Source organism: Bos taurus, chromosome 5 (genome assembly GCF_002263795.3).
Source record: "Bos taurus isolate L1 Dominette 01449 registration number 42190680 breed Hereford chromosome 5, ARS-UCD2.0, whole genome shotgun sequence".
Classification (NCBI taxonomy): domain Eukaryota; kingdom Metazoa; phylum Chordata; class Mammalia; order Artiodactyla; family Bovidae; genus Bos; species Bos taurus.
Window position 1 is genome coordinate 33,390,111 of NC_037332.1, and position 15,024 is coordinate 33,405,134.

Sequence of the window (15,024 nt, forward strand, 5' to 3'; positions counted from 1 at the left end):
AAGACAAATGCTAACAAGTATGAAAGGGGAAATTAACAATAACACAATAATAGTGGGAGACTTTAATACCCCACTCACACCTATGGATAGATCAGCTAAACAGAAAATTAACAAGGAAACACAAACTTTAAATGATACACTAGACTAGTTAGACCTAATTGATATCTATAGGACATTTCACCCCAAAACAATGAATTTCACCTTTTTCTCAAGTGCACACGAAACCTTCTCCTGGATAGGCTGAACAACATGCTGCTGAATAACCAACAAATCACAGAAGAAATCAAAAAAGAAATCAAAATATGCATAGAAACGAATGAAAATGAAAACACAACAACCCAAAACCTGTGGGACACTGTAAAAGCAGTGCTAAGGGGAAAGTTCATAGCAATACAGGCATACCTCAAGAAACAAGAAAATAGTCAAATAAATAACCTAACTCTACACCTAAAGCAACTAGAAAAGGAAGAAATGAAGAACCCCAGGGTTAGTAGAAGGAAAGAAATCTTAAAAATTAGGGCAGAAATAAATGCAAAAGAAACAAAAGAGACCATAGCAAAAATCAACAAAGCCAAAAGCTGGTTCTTCGACAGGATAAATAAAATTGACAAACCATTAGCCAGACTCATCAAGAAACAAAGGAAGAAAAATCAAATCAATAAAATCAGAAATGAAAATGGAGAGATCACAACAGACAACACAGAAATACAAAGGATCATAAGAGACTACTATCAGCAATTATTTGCCAATAAAATGGACAACTTGGAAGAAATGGACAAATTCTTAGAAAAGTACAACTTTCCAAAACTAAAACAGGAAGAAACAGAAAATCTTAACAGACCCATCACAAGCATGGAAATTGAAACTGTAATCAGAAAACTCCCAGCAAACAAAAGCCCAGGTCCAGACAGCTTCACAGCTGAATTCTACCAAAAATTTAGAGAAGAGCTAACACCTATCCTGCTCAAACTTTTCCAGAAAATTGCAGAGGAAGGTAAATTTCCAAACTCATTCTATGAGGCCACCATCACCCTAAAACCAAAACCTGACAAAGATGCCACAAAAAAAGGAAACTATAGGCCAATACCACTGATGAATATAGATGCAAAAATCTTTCACAAAATTCTAGCAATCAGAATCCAACAACACATTAAAAAGAACATACACCATGACCAAGTGGGCTTTATCCCAGGGATGCAAGGATTCTTCAATATCTGCAAATCAATCAATGTAATACACCACATTAACAAATTGAAAAATAAAAACCATATGATTATCTCAATAGATGCAGAGAAAGCCTTTGACAAAATTCAACATCCATTTATGATAAAAAACTCTCCAGAAAGCAGGAATAGAAGGAACATACCTCAACATAATAAAAGCTATATAAGACACACCCACAGCAAATATTATCCTCAATGGTGAAAAATTGAAAGCATTTCCCCTAAAGTCAGGAACAAGACAAGGGTGCCCACTCTCACCACTACTATTCAACACAGTTTTGGAAGTTTTTCCCACAGCACAGAGCAGAAAAAGAAATAAAAGGAATCCAAATTGGAAAAGAAGTAAAACTCTCACTGTTTGCAGATGACATGATCCTCTACATAGAAAACCCTAAAGACTCCACCAGAAAATTACTAGAGCTAATCATCAATGAATATAGTAAAGTTTCAGGATACAAAATCAACACACAGAAATCCCTCGCATTCCTATACACTAATAATGAGAAAATAGAGAAATTAAGGAAACAATTCCATTCACCATTGCAACGAAAAGAATAAAATACTTAGGAATATATCTACTTAAAGAAACTAAAGACCTATATATAGAAAACTATAAAACACTGGTGAAAGAAATCAAAGAGGACACTAATAGATGGAGAAATATACCATGTTCATGGATTGGAAGAATCAATACAGCAAAAATGAGTATACTACCCAAAGCAATCTATAGATTCAATGCAATCCTTATCAAGCTACCAAATTTCACAATTTGTATGGAAATACAAAAAACCTCGAATAGCCAAAGCAATCTTGATAAAGAAGAATGGAACTGGAAGAATCAACCTGCCTGACTTCAGGCTCTACTACAAAGCCACAGTCATCAAGACAGTATGGTACTGGCACAAAGACAGACATATAGATCAATGGAATAAAATAGAAAGCCCAGAGATAAATCCACACACCTATGGACACCTTATCTTTGACAAAAGAGGCAAGAATATACAACGGAGAAAACACAATCTCTTTAACGAGTAGTGCTGGGAAAACTGGTCAACCACTTGTAAAAGAATGAAACTAGAACACTTTCTAACACCATACACAAAAATAAACTCAAAATGGATTAACAATCTAAACATAAGACCAGAAACTATAAAACTCTTAGAGGAGAACATAGGTGAAACACTCTCCGACATAAATCACAGCAGGATCCTCTATGACCCACCTCCAGAATATTGGAAATAAAAGCAAAAATAAATAAATGGGACCTAATTAAACTTAAAAGCTTCTGCACAACAAAGGAAACTATAAGCAAGGTGAAAAGACAGCCTTCAGAATGGGAGAAAATAATAGCAAATGAAGCAACTGACAAACAACTAATCTCAAAAATATACAAGCAACTCTTGCAGCTCAATTCCAGAAATATAAACGACCCAATCAAAAAATGGGCCAAAGAACTAAACAGACATTTCTCCAAAGAAGGCATACAGATGGCTAACAAACACATGAAAAGATGCTCAACATCACTCATTATCAGAGAAATGCAAATCCAAACCACTATGAGGTACCATTTCACGCCAGTCAGAATGGCTGCGATCCAAAAGTCTACAAGCAATAAATGCTGGAGAGGGTGTGGAGAAAAGGGAACCCTCTTACACTGTTGGTGGGAATGCAAACTAGTACAGCCACTATGGAGAACAGTGTGGAGATTCCTTAAAAAACTGGAAATAGAACTGCCTTATGATCCAGCAATCCCACTGTTGGGCACACACACCGAGGAAACCAGAATTGAAAGAGACACATGTACCCCAATGTTCATCACAGCACTGTTTATAATAGTCAGGACATGGAAGCAACCTAGATGTCCATCAGCAGACAAATGGATAAGAAAGCTGTGGTACATACACACAATGGAGTATTACTCAGCCATTAAAAGAATACATTTGAATCAGTTCTAATGAGGTGGATGAAACTGGAGCCTATTATACAGAGTGAAGTAAACTAGAAAGAAAAACACCAATACAGTACACTAACTCATATATATGGAATTTAGAAAGATGGTAATGATAACCCTGTATGCGAGATGAGCAATAGAGACACAGATGTATAGCACAGTCTTTTGGACTCTGTGGGAGAGGGAGAGGGTGGGATGATTTGGGAGAATGGCATTGAAACATGTATGTCATATATGAAACAAAAAATAAAAAAATAAAAAAGGGGATGTTATGTTAAAAAAAATAAAATAAAATTATAACCAGGCTTTGTGTACTGTGCTTAGTCACTCTGTCATGTCTCTTTGGCACCCCATGGACTGTAAGGCTCCTCAATCCATGGGGATCCTCCAGAGAAGAATATTGGAGTGGGTTGCCATGCCCTCATCCAGGGCTTCCCTCGTGGCTCAGACAGTAAAGAATCTGTCTGCAATGTGGGAGACCTGAGTTTGATCCCTGGGTTGGTAAGATCCCCTGGAGGAAGGTATGGCAACCCACTCCAGTATTCTTGCCTGGAGAATACCTATAAATGGAGGAGCATGGTAGGCTGAAGTCCATGGGGTCGCAAAGAGTCAGACATGACTGAGTGACAAGCACAGCACACAAAGCCAGATTATAATTTTAAATCAGTGAGTTCCAAAAGTGTCTTCATACTGGTATTTGAATTTGAAATGTTTTTGTTTGATTAAATTCCATCCTTATCTTGAAGAAAATTATCACTTAGCTTTTCAACTTTTTGTAAAACAGAAGCATCAATTGATTGACTCACTTATTTATTTATTCAGCAATTACGTTTTGATATCACATCTACAGAACTTACAGTCTCAAGAGGAACCATGTAAACAATTTATCATACAATGAGAAAGAATGAAACCTACTGCAGCATTGGAACAGGGCCATGGAAAAGTAAGCACACAATTTTGACCTCTTTCACAACATCTATCTCTTATATTTGAAGACTAGACGTTAAATGCTTTCATAGTTTCAAAATTAAACTGCAAACTTTGTATTGCTTTACATTTCAATCTTAAGAATTTAAGTAATAGGTTAATGATAGTTTCCTGTTCTCCATTACTTCAGAAGGCAAATTTTAGGGAACTAGGATTTTACTGTGGTAACAAGGGAATAAAAGAAGTAAATATTCATAAGCTGTGCAATTGTAGAATGTTAAGATCACACAGGATGCAAGGATCAAATAGTCTGCTCTCTTGTACTAAGAATGAGGGAACAGGCCCAGGAGAATAGAATGAAGTTTTAGGGTAATTAGAAGAAATTTTCAGTAACAGATGATACAACTATAATCAGTATCTTCCATGTGAAAAAGGATGATTTAAGTGCCTTATGAGATTTACTTGATTTTTTGGAACAACTCTAGAATAGGTAAAAATACATGCTCAGTCATTTCAGTTGTGTCCAACTCTTTGTGATGCTATGGACTGTAGCCCTCCAGGCTCTTCTGTCCATGGGGTTTCTCAGGCAAGAATACTGGAGTGGGTTACCAAGCCATCCTCCAGGGGATCGTCCCAACCCAAGGATTGAACCTGAGTCTTTAAAGTCTCCTGCATTGGTAGGTGGGTTCTTTCCCATTTGTAGGTGGTTCTTTAGCACCACCTGGGAAGTCCATGTTATCCCCGAATTACAGATGAGGAAACTGGGGCATAGAGAAGTTAATAATTTACCTAATTATTATGTAACTAATAACTAATGACCAGCTAGTAAATATCAAAGTTAGAATTCAAATCCAGGAAGGATTCTGGTTCCAGAAATCAGAAACCAAGTGTTTAACTTTACATGTTCTACATCTTATTCATTTGCAAAACATACATGTATATATTAATACTTATTTTAAATGTGGTCATTCTCATTAAACATCTCTAGTTTTGGGAGATTAGTGATAAGTTCTTTCATTTTATTTTTCCAAATAAAGGAAAGAGTAAGTAAGTAAGACTATGTTTCTAGCTCTCAGAGGAATGTTGCAAAGGGGAAAATTTGCTTTGAGAGTAATTTGGTATTTTCTAAAAGCTGCCATGCTGTTGTGTTACCTGGCAATAGCAAATCAATGTCAGTCTCTGTTCAAACACCAGTTATGCAAAGCATGTCAGGGTAACTGGTAGCCTGGCAGACTGAATCAGCGACTGTCTCTCTGGGCACCAAGATTCTAACTGGCCACCTAATTATGGTTCTTCTTAACTACAGAGAAAAAATTGAGAGAAGATGCAAAATATCACTAGGGATAAATCACAGATCACTTTATTTAACAAATAACTCAGGCACAGAGTGTGTGACAGTACACAAATTGTAGGGGTGTTCTTCATTAGTTCATCCACTCATCCAATAAATAACTACAGAGCTACCCTACAGCAAATGTTGGGAACACTGATGAGAATAAACGGAGAATGGTTGCTCGGGAGCTTGAAGTCTACTGGGGCCTATACTCGTGTGTTATGATGTGCTTCTGGAGCCCAAATGAGGAGAATTCTAACAATGGGACAGAAGGGGGAGACCTTTGGAATCATATATAGCTTAATCCTTCCTCTGATTCTGCCTCTGGCAAGTCCCTTAACTCCTTCACTCTGTTTTCTCATCTGAAAAGTAAAGATAAAAACACCAACCTCACAACTAGTAGTAGTAGTGTTAGTCGCTTAGTCAAGTCTGACTCTTTGTGATCCCATGGACTGTAGCCCACCAGGCTCCTCTGTCCACGGGATTCTCCAGGCAAGAATACTGGAGTGGATTGCCATTCCCTTCTCCAGGGACTGCCATTCCCTTCTCTTTCGAACGCTGGTTTAAAACAAGCCCTTGAGGATGGTTAAGTATATTCAGCATAACAAGAGTTTGATTATATCACGGAAAGACAATGGCATGCCAGTTGTATTATATCACCTAGACATTGCTCAGAGCTCTTCTAAAACTCTAAGAATGTAAAATAGCTACAAAAGATGACAAGTTTGAATTTTGCTCATCAGTTTGTGGCTTTATAGACAATGCAATTCATTTTATTTCAATACATGTATGATTAAAGTAAGTAGCACATATGAAATGAACAACCTATAGTTCTCTACAAAATTAGGCAATGAACCACTATTTTTATGTACTAGCTAAGATATGGACACCAGATCAGATCAGATCAGATTAGTCGCTCAGTCCTGTCCAACTCTTTGCGACCCCATGAATCGCAGCACGCCAGGCCTCCCTGTCCAACACCAACTCCCGGAGTTCACTCAGACTCATGTCCATCGAGTCAGTGATGCCATCCAGCCATCTCATCCTCTGTCGTCCCCTTCTCCTCCTGCCCCCAATCCCTCCCAGCATCAGAGTCTTTTCCAATGAGTCAACTCTTCGCATGAGGTGGCCAAAGTACTGGAGTTTCAGCTTTAGCATCATTCCTTCCAAAGAAATCCCAGGGCTGATCTCCTTCAGAATGGACTGGTTGGATCTCCTTGCAGTCCAAGGGACTCTCAAGAGTCTTCTCCCACACCACACTTCAAAAGCATCAATTCTTTGGTGCTCAGCCTTCTTCACAGTCCAACTCTCACATCCGTACATGACCACAGGAAAAACCATAGCCTTGACTAGACGAACCTTTGTTGACAAAATAATGTCTCTGCTTTTGAATATGGTACCTAGGTCGGTCATAACTTTCCTTCCAAGGAGGAAGCGTCTTTTAATTTCATGGCTGCAGTCACCATCTGTAGTGATTTTGGAGTCCCCAAAAATAAAGTCTGCACTGTTTCCACTGTTTCCCCATCTATTTCCCATGAAGTGGTAGGACTGGATGCCATGATCTTCGTTTTCTGAATGTTGAGCTTTAAGCCAACTTTTTCACTCTCCACTTTTACTTTCATCAAGAGGCTTTTGAGTTCCTCTTCACTTTCTGCCATAAGGGTGGTGTCATCTGCATATCTGAGGTTATTGATATTTCTCCCGGCAATCTTGATTCCAGTTTGTGTTTCTTCCAGTCCAGCGTTTCTCATGATGTACTCTGCATATAAGTTAAATAAGCAGGGTGACAATATACAGCCTTGACGTACTCCTTTTCCTATTTGGAACCAGTCTGTTGTTCCATGTCCAGTTCTAACTGTTGCTTCCTGAACTGCATACAGATTTCTCAAGAGGCAGATCAGGTGGTCTGGTATTCCCATGTCTTTCAGAATTTTCCACAGTTTTTTGTGATCCACACAGTCAAAGGCTTTGGCATAGTCAATAAAGCAGAAATAGATGTTTTCTGGAACTCTCTTGCTTTTTCTATGATCCAGTGCATGTTGGCAATTTGATCTCTGGTTCCTCTGCCTTTTCTAAAACCAGCTTGACCATCAGGAAGTTCACGGTTCACATATTGCTGAAGCCTGGCTTGGAGAATTTTGAGCATTACTTTACTAGCGTGTGAGATGAGTGCAATTGTGTGGTAGTTTGAGCATTCTTTGGCATTGCCTTTCTTTGGGATTGGAATGAAAACTGACCTTTTCCAGTCCTGTGGCCACTGCTGAGTTTTCCAAATTTGCTGGCATATTGAGTGCAGCACTTTCACAGCATCATGACTAAAGCAATTCATTAAAAAGTTGAGTAGCTGCATAGTGAACTAGTATCAGTCTTAGGACTGCATTGATCCCATCTTTATTTGTGTTTTCTCTGAAAGGACCTTTTGTTTTAGAAACTTGGATTTTGCTTTTACTAATTTAGGTAGAGAGAAATATATATCTATCATGATCTCATTAATCCTCTTCCAATTTTACCAATTTTGACAATTTAATACTTTTATAAAAGATGCTTATATTTATTAAACAAGAATCGATGGAAAAGTGTAATAATGTGAAGATAATCTAGTTTCAACAAGTTTAAAGAGACATCAAAATTATTCTGATGTATTCTAATTTCTTGATTGTGAAGATCTTTTTTGTACAGTTCGTCTGTGTATTCTTGTCACCTCTTCTTAATATCTTCTGCTTCTGTTAGGTCCATACCATTTCTATCCTTTATTGAGCCCATCTTTGCATGAAATGTTCCCTTGGTATCTCTAATTTTCTTGAAAAGATCTCTAGTCTTTCCCATTCTGTTGCTTTCCTCTATTTTTTTTTTTTTGCATTGATCGCTGAGGAAGGCTTTCTTATCTCTCCTTGCTATTCTTTGGAACTCTGCATTCAGATACTTATAGCTTTCCTTTTCTCCGTTGCTTTTTGCTTCTCTTCTTTTCACAGCTTAACTTATATGCAGAGTACATCATGAGAAATGCTGGACTGGAAGAAGCACAAGCTGGAATCAAGGTTGCCGGGAGAAATATCAATAACCTCAGATATGCAGATGACACCACCCTTATGGCAGAAAGTGAAGAGGAACTCAAAAGCCTCTTGATGAAAGTGAAAGTGGAGAGTGAAAAAGTTGGCTTAAAGCTCAACATTCAGAAAACGAAGATCATGGCATCTGGTCCCATCACTTTATGGGAAATAGATGGGGAAACAGTGGAAACAGTGTCAGACTTTATTTTTTTGGGCTCCAAAATCACTGCAGATGGTGACTGCAGCCATGAAATTAAAAGACGCTTACTCCTTGGAAGGAAAGTTATGACCAACCTAGATAGCATATTCAAAAGCAGAGACATTACTTTGCCAACAAAGGTTCGTCTAGTCAAGGCTATGGTTTTTCCAGTAGTCATGTATGGATGTTAGAGTTGGACTGTGAAGAAAGATGAGCACCGAAAACTGATGCTTTTGAAGTGTGGTGTGGGAGAAGACTCTTGAGAGTCCCTTGGACTGCAAGGAGATCCAACCAGTCCATTCAAAGGAGATCGGTCCTGAGTGTTCTTTGGAAGGAATGATGCTAAAGCTGAAATTCCAGTACTTTGGCCACCTCATGCGAAGAGCTGACTCATTGGAAAAGTCTCTGATGCTGGGAGGGATTGGGGGGCAGGAGGAGAAGGGGACGACAGAGGATGAGATGGCTGGATGGCATCACTGACTGGATGAACACGAGTTTGGGTAAACTTCGGGAGTTGGTGATGGACAGGGAGGCCTGGCGTGCTACAGTTCATGGGGTTGCAAAGAGTCGGACATGATTGACTGACTGAACTGAACTGATGTGTGTGTATGTGTGTTAATGGAGAGTTTTTAATCCTCCTGATTATTATATATCTGCATTATGTGGATGGATTTTTGTTTTTGTTTTTTTCCTTTTTTTTTTTAAAGTGCTGAGATGCTGCTGATGTATTAGGTAATGGGAACTGTAAAATAAGACGGTTCTAGATATTCACAGTCTGAACAGTGAACCTTACCATTCTGGATAAAGTTAAATTGGGTATATGATAATTTAAAAAGTAATTTGTGTTGCCTGATAAGTTTGTTAAACTGTGGGGCTCAGATCTCTACAGGAGAACATTTTCTCCCTTAAAGAATGACAAACGAGCATTAAATAAACAGGAGGTTGTGAACATATTTGTTACACGCATAGGCTTTTTGGAAACAGGAATTTTGGTTAACCTCAGAAAAGTTTCAATGTAAACAGCTTTCCTTAAAATGGTAAGTGGTGCCTTTAACAAGCAGAACTGAAATTGTAGTGCTATTTATTAAATCCTAATTCCTTCTTCATATATACTGAGGATTATGCTTACAGTGGAATCTTGGAGTGGGTGGGAAATGACCACAAAAGACCCCTAGCCATGATTAAGGGCTGGAAAGCTATCTTCTACACTGCTCTTGCATTAAGTGATTTTTACTGTGAATGACAGGTTTTTCATTTACAACCCTTCCTCAATTTTTTTTCCTTTATGTCAGATTCAGGTTTGACATCATCAAACCTACAGGAAGTTTAGGGCCACCTACTGAAAGAAAGACTCTTTTACAGACTTCAAAATGAGCATGGACATGTATTTCCACATATAGGACAGATACAATAAATGCAACCTTGACTAATGAAGGAACTTAATTGTTAAAAAAAAAAAAAAAAAAACCCACAGAAAAGCTCAGCTCACACCACGATATCCTCTGTTGTCGTGGGTCCAGGAAAGCTGGAGCAGGGGCTGGCGGGTCCCAGGCTTCACTCTTGGGGGACAGCTGGACAGCTCAGCCCCACCTGGGAGGATGCTTTCGTTGACATCTCAGGTTGCCGCCTGACGATTGGTGGCTGGGGCTGGAAGGGAGGGTCCACAGGAAACGCGACACTGGGGATGCTGCCCCCTATCACATGATGGAAATTTCCACTCTTTAGAAAGGCGAAAAGAAAAGAAAGAAGGGTCTCTCAATCCACCCTTTTCCCCTGGATCCCAATCGGGAGAGGGAAGAAAAAGGCGGGTGAGTGAAGCTGTTTATATTTTCCGTTGACTTAAAGACTTGTCAGTGTGCAAACCTGTGGCTGGATCCCAACTGGGATATGTGTGTGTGTGTGTGCGCGCGCGCGCTCGTGTGCGCATGGGGACAGGCACACGTCTGCAGCGTGGTCTCTCAACCTTCTGGGGCTTAGGTCAGGCGTTATGGCTCCTCGTGTCTTGTTGATGGTCCTAAATCCTTATCATTTTCCAAAGGATCCCACTGCGTGTGGGTTACTGCAGGCTAATGACCGGACTGACTAGAAATTAAGTAAACCAGGGCAAACCGAGGTAAAGGGCACAGGCTGGGAAAGCTCCTGTGAGTCTCTATGCCAGGAGAAGTGACTGTGCCAAGGCGGCCTATTCCTGGGGGGGCTGGCAGTGGTTGGCTTGCGCTGGAACGCCCCGCCCGCGAGCCCGGGTTCCCTGGGTGTTCGAATTTCGCGATGCTTGTTTTGAGACCGCCATCCACAGCCGTGGCGCCGCCGCCTGCCTGGCCAGGGGATCCGAGACCCTCTGGAGGAACTGGCTCCACGTTAGCTAAGGATCGTGCTGGAGAGGTGTTACCCGAGTCGCGGGACCAGTGCCCGCGTCCTCGGGGTGGGGACACTGGATGCAGGACCTAAAATAGACCCATCTTCCCTGACAGCTGGGCCCCCTGGGAGGCCAGCGCGGTTCCCTGGGTCGGGAGTTCGGGCTTGGCCGAGGAAACTCCGGGGAGGCTCCTGTAGGGGAGGAAGAAGGCGAGATCAGCGCTGGATCTGGGGACCGTGGCTGCCGGCGGTGAGCGCGTTCCTTGCCGTCGGACTGAGAAGACTGGGGCGCGCAGAAAACAGGGAAAGAGCGGCGCAGAAAAGCGAGCAGGAAAGACAAGTGGAACCAAGGGAACGGAGAGGGGCCGTCGGGGAAGAGGGTTGAAGTCCAAGGAGGAGGAGAAAAGGAGAGAGCGATAAGGGTCCAGACCCCGAGAGGGGTAGGAGTAGGAAGGAAAATGGAGAAAAGGGAGAGAAAGAATGGAAGGAAGAGAGCGGGGACGCTGGGAGCACCTCGGAGTCCGGGAGAGGAGAGGGGTGAGCGCGGGGACCAGCTCCAGAGCGCCGCGAGGTTCAGGGAGGGGCTCTTCGCACAGGTGGGCGTGCGCCCTAGTGGGCGTTGGCTGGAAGTGGAGAACCGCGCGTCCCCCAGCTTCCCCTAGTGAACCAGCAGGGAAAGGTTGCGAGTGTCCCTTCCATGTGCACCGAACCAGCCCAGGAAGTGGGTACCAGGTTGCCGACTTGGTTAGAGGAACTGGGTAAACTAAACCAGGGATGATCCAGAAATCCCCACCTGCAGTCCTCCGCAGAGCCTTTAAATACCTGGGCCTGATTTCACCGGAGGACGCCAGGTTGGCTCTTGATGTGTATCTCTTAGTGCAAAAGGTGTATTTCTACCTGTCTCAGAGGGATCTTAGACCCTGAGAAGAGAGGAGAAGCGAAGGGTAACCTCTGCTGGAGGTGTAAGAAGACCTGGTCTTGCACTTAACCTCCACCTCCTCCTGGTCAGGTGCCCCATCCCCCAAGGCTGCTGGACCTGCTTTCTTTGTTATTGGTTGGGTAGTGGTGCACTTTGGTACCCTTAAGGAAAGGAGGGAGTGGCCAGCCTTTCACTATGAATGGTCTGTTTCCCAAATTCCTGATTTCCTATATTCATCTTTATTCGCTCCCTAGGCAGTGCAGACATAAGCATTATGACATCATTATGACTAAATTGTCTTATGTTGTAAAGAGAGGATCCTACACCCAGATCACATTTCCAGGGCCTGGGTTTGTTTCAGCATTGGTTAAAACTTTTCATTACCTTGACTTTTGCTGGGAGGGGGTGTAAATTCGCCTGTGGGTTTTTTTTTTTTTTTTTTTGTCTCCACACTGCAGATAAGGCTCTAAGGAGTGGGTGAGACTGGTGGACTCTCTCATATGGAACACAAGAAATGTTTGTGTGTGTGTGATACAGTCTCAAATTCTAACAAATGAATCTACAGAAAATCTGTGTTTTAGGTAGAAGATTGTAAGCACAGAGACACTGAAGACAGTGTCTGATCTCCCCAAGTTACAGAATACCATGGGGTGGCAAAGAGTCAGACATGACTTAGCGACTAAACAACAACACATATGTGTTCAGAGACAGAAAGCTTCTAATGGGCTGATTTTATCACAAAACCTCAAAAAACAGGAAGACTGGGGTAAAGGGATAAATAACTTTCAAGGCTGTGGGCATAGGAGGTCAGCTCTTCTGCCAGAGTATGCAGTGCTAGGTGCCCCAAAGATGCTAGTTTCTGCTCCATTCATCATAATAATGGCTCACGCATACATATCAATTACTATATTCCCTATATGTTACTAAGTGCTTCTTTTAACATTTGACCCCCATCTGACCCTAGCCTATTGAGCTAGATTCTATTATTCTAGCTATATTATAGATCAAGAAATGGAGATACACAGTGTGGGGGACATAGAACATCTTTGGAAGTTCTGTTTAGGCATTAATTATTCTTAAGTGTACAGAACAATCTTCTTTCACTTTATATTTAATCATAGTCAGAACTAGACAGGTTCTGGAGACCCAAGACTGACTTCCTAGTCTATTAGAGACTAATTCTATCCTAAGAAAGCCAAAAGCAGCTTAAGAATTAATATTTGTCAGACCCAGGACTGGATTTTTTTTTACAAGTGACATTTGAGAAATGCATAACTATGGTTCAGTTCAGTTGCTCATTCGTGTACGACTCTTTGTGACTCATAGACTGCAGCATGCCAGGCCTCCCTGTCCACCACCAACTCCCAAAGCTAGCTCAAACTCATGTCCATTTTGTCAGTGATGCCATCCAACCATCTCATCCTCTGTTGTCCCCTTCTCCTCCTGCCTTCAGTCTTTCCCAGCATCAGAGTCTTTTCCAATGAGTCAGTTCTTCACATCAGGTGGCCAAAGTATTGGAGTTTCACCTTCAGCATCAGTCCTTCCAATGAATATTCAGGACTGATTTCCTTTAGGATTGACTAGTTGGATGTCCTTGTAGTCCAAGGGACTCTCAAGAGTCTTCTCCAACACCACAGTTCAAAAGCATCAATTCTTCAGTGCTCAGCTTTCTTTATAGTCCAGCTCTCACATCCATACATGATTACTGGAAAAACTGCATAGCTTTGACTAGATGGATCTTTGTTGGCAAAGTAATGTCTCTGCTTTTTAATATGCTGTCTAGGTTGGTCATAACTTTTCTTCCAAGGTGCAAGCATCTTTTAAAAACAGGATGGCTGTAGTCACCATCTGCAGTGATTTTGGAGCCCAAGAAAATAAAGTCACAGTTTCCATTATTTCCCCATCTATTTGTCATGAAGTGATGGGACTGGATGCCATGATCTTAGTTTTTTGAATGTTGAATTTTAAGCAACTTTTTCACTCTCCCTTTCACTTTTAAGAGGCTTCTCAGTTTATCAAGCTCTCAGGACAAGCATAATATAGCAGCTTGTGAACTTCTGAGCTAAAGGTTTTTCTTCTTTTATATTATCATTTTTGTTCATTTCTGCAGTGGTTTTTAGGCATATTCTCCCCCCACCCCCCATCCTTTGTACTGACAATAATTTTTGTAACTATTTTTTTTTCTTCTCATTAAAAATTTTTTTTTTATATTGGAGTATATATATCTCCATTCTTTTTCAGGTTCTTTTCCTATTTAAAAAAAACTTAAATGTTTTATTTCTTGCAAATCCAAAGCAATAATTTCTATAGAAAACAAAAATTTAATGAAATGTAATGAACATATATTTTAATATGTATAGGTAATATTACTATTCTAAAAATGTATAATATATATAAAAGTAATATTACTATTCTAAAAAATTCCATGTGTCACATGAAACCATCTCGCATACTACTACTACCCTGATGATGTCTTGTAGGAAGATGAGGGATAGAAGAAGGGGAGAGCCAAAAGAAAGGAAGACTCTTCAAAGTCAGACTAAAAGTCAAGCCCTTTTAATGTGTGAATCACATTTAATCTTCACACAATACTCCACTGTATCAGATCAGATCAGATCAGATCAGTTACTCAGTTGTGTCCGACTCTTTGTGACCCCATGAATTGCAGCACGCCAGGCCTCCCTGTCCATCACCAACTCCCGGAGTTCACTGAGACTCATGTCCATCGAGTCAGTGATGCCATCCAGCCATCTCATCCTCTGTCGTCCCCTTCTCCTCTTGCTCCCAATCCATCCCAGCATCAGAGTCTTTTCCAATGAGTCAAGTCTTCGCATGAGGTGGCAAAGTACTGGAGTTTCAGCTTTAGCATCATTCCTTCCAAAGAAATCCCAGGGCTGACCTCCTTCAGAATGGACTGGTTGGATCTCCTTGCAGTCCAAGGGACTCTCAAGAGTCTTCTCCCACACCACAGTTCAAAAGCATCAATTCTTCAGCGCTCAGCCTTCTTCATAGTCCAACTCTCACATCCATACATGACGACAGGAAAAACCATAGCCTTGACTAGACG

The 15,024-nt window shown here is 41.1% G+C and overlaps 1 protein-coding gene across 1 annotated transcript in view; it reads left to right on the forward strand.

Annotated features, from left to right (window-relative positions):
* Window positions 1-10,193: 10,193 nt before the first annotated feature.
* SLC38A4 (solute carrier family 38 member 4) overlaps window positions 10,194-15,024 on the forward strand; it is an 85,752-nt gene continuing 80,921 nt past the window's right edge. Inside the window, exon 1 of the mRNA XM_010805041.4 lies at window positions 10,194-10,491. The gene's annotated coding sequence lies outside the window, so the exon portion shown is untranslated. The remainder of the gene's footprint in view (window positions 10,492-15,024) is intronic.